This window comes from Triticum dicoccoides, chromosome 1B (genome assembly GCF_002162155.2).
Source record: "Triticum dicoccoides isolate Atlit2015 ecotype Zavitan chromosome 1B, WEW_v2.0, whole genome shotgun sequence".
NCBI lineage: Eukaryota > Viridiplantae > Streptophyta > Magnoliopsida > Poales > Poaceae > Triticum > Triticum dicoccoides.
The window spans coordinates 12567491-12570274 of NC_041381.1; positions in this window are offsets into that span (position 1 = coordinate 12567491).

Genomic DNA, 2784 nt, shown 5'->3' on the forward strand with positions numbered 1-2784 from the left:
CGCACCAGGGAGGGTGCGCCATTACTAACCTCTCACACACACACACACGCAGGCACACCCCCACCAGACATAGCAATGGCGCACCACGCCTAGGTGTGCCACTACTATGTAGCATAGCAGTGGCGCACCTAGGTGTGGTGCTCCATTGTTATGCCTGGTGTGGGGGGGGGGGGATGCTCCATTCTCATGTGGTGCGCCATTAGTAAAAACATAGCAATGGCGCACCTGATTCTGGTGCGCCACTGCTATATAGCAGTGGCGCACCACCATCATGGTGCGCCACTAGTAGAGATATTGGGGATAAGCCTTTTTCTAGTAGTGGGATACGACACAAGGCCCATCATAATATAGGTAGATGTGTGATATATCCATTGTTGAGGAAATCGTTAACTGGTAGCTGCTCGGTTGGTTGGCCAGTAGGGGATTAATAGCTAATCAGCAAGTTATGCTACTCGGCCCTGTTCAAGAATTCATCCGATTAACCAGTTAACTTGCCGATTAATCCCTACTCGTAGGGTAACCGAGTAGCCGATTAACCGATTAATCACCCGAGTAATTGATTAAATGGCCGATTAACTTGCCAATTTGCCTATTAATTACCTACTCGTCAGCCAATCGAGCAGCTACCAGTTAACGATTTCCTCAACAATGCTACTCGGTAACCCTACGAGTAGGGATTAGTCGGCAAGTTAACAGGTTAACCAGACGTATTTTCTTGAACAAGGAATATATATGTGATTATGCATTTTGGTATACAAAATTATGCCACTGCTAGTGGTTGTTTTTCATGTTGGTTTTGCAAGGTTATTTTCTTGGCATCGATCTTAGCAGCAAAGGGTGATGTATAGGAGAAGGCTAGATCAAAAGTATTGGCGTAAAAGACAAAGGAAGGCGATAGGATGGCCAAACAAGCCATGCAAGTCAACATTTGAAAAAGAGAAAATAGATGCCAACCGCACATGAATTGCAATAATGTGGTTAGTGATTTGATCGTGAAAGCAATAATTGGATAGAAAAATGGTAGGAGTAGAATGATGAGTGTTTGTGCCGACCTCACCAATCATCTTGTTGTGATACATATCTTTCTCTATTTTTGTGACCTACAGTGTTCATCAGATTTCTTTAACTGCGGGCAATAGATGTTTTTGTTAATAATAATAATTATAGTAAATAGATAAATTCGTGTCCATGAGGATTTGAACCCGCTGGCGGGATTGTACGTCCACTTTTCCTACCAAGTGCTAACTTATTTGTAAATTGATGAAATACACATCTAATAATTGTGTAGTTACTCTAAAAATCCCTCTAAACTAGCCATCTAGTATTTTCTCCAATGTTCTTAGCTCTGTCAGAGCTCCAACCTCATGAAGAAACTCTGGAGTCGCTTTGACACGCTGAAGAGCCCGCAGTCCTGCCAAGTGTTGTATGTCACTAGGGACCTTGACCCCACCTGCTCTTACATTTTCTGATGTGCTGAATGTGGATGACGCATAGAGGTATCTCAAATTCTGAAGTTTTACAATGAGAAAAATTCACTCCAGGTCCTTATACTTGTCGCGTTGGCCGCATTTCTCCTCGCACTTGAAAATACCCAAAATACGGTCCTACAACTTGTCTCGGGTGGTTGTCTACGGTCCAAAATACCCTTTCCTCTACGTATGTGCTGACTTGGCTGTTGACTGGCTAGTCCACGCGGGCTTTGACCGCCAGCTCACCTGAGCGGGAGAATACAAGGGGGTTTATTGCAAAAATGATGAATTTGCGTTTGTCCCCCCGCCTGGTCGGACCGCGCCTCACCTGGTCGGATCGCGACCGCACCCACCTGGTCGGACCGCACACACCGCACCGCACCACACCTCTCCCTCTCCTCTCCCGTCTCGAACCCTAATCACTGCCGCCGTCATCGCCTCCTCCGCCACCGTCGCCGTAGGCACCACCGCCTGGATCTGCTGCTACCTCTCGCCGTCGGCATGTCATCTGCGAGATCCTCCCGCTCCGGTGTGCGCTCTGGTCTGCGTGGCCGCTCTGTTGAGGTGCCACTGATCGGATGCCCCGATTGCGGCGAACCCTTCAAGTGCTACTGCTCTAGCACCGATGAGCACGATGGTTGGGTTTTCTACAAGTGCACCCACGACAATGTAAGCTTCAGTCTTGCTCTGTTCGATTCATGCACCTGCCATGTTCAGTAGCCATGCTGTGCTCAGTAGGCATAATGGCTGCATTAACTAGCTGTGATGTGCTTAGAAGTTAACTGAAGAGATCTCTTAACTAAATGTTCAGTAGCCATCATGTGATTAGAAGTCTTGAATGTGCTCAGTAGCCATGGTTAACTGAATTTTAGTCCTTAACTGAACATTTTTTCATGTTAACTGCACTTTGTCAGTCGTTTTCACACATTGCATTGCTTTGGTTGTAGGTCACCTGTGATTTCTGGCACTGGGAGATGGAATATGTGCAGCATCTGGTTGAAACTAGAGTTCTTGTTGGTAATGCTGTTGTAGATGCAATTGGTGCAACTGAGGACAGGAGGGAAGATCTTGAGAGGAAGAGGACTGAGTGGATGGCAGGAAGAAACTTAGCTGGAAGGGCCTTGGCTGGAAGAGGCATTGCAGGCAGGGTGAATTTTGACAGCCCTAGTGAGAAAAACCTTGCTACCAAGCAGCAAGTTGCTATGCTTCTTGGATTAGGTAGAGAGATCCTTCTAGTGCTAAAGCTTCTTACGGCTAGTGTTGTGGTTCTTTGTGTGTTGTCTTTCATCTTCATTATGAAGAAGTGAGATGTTGA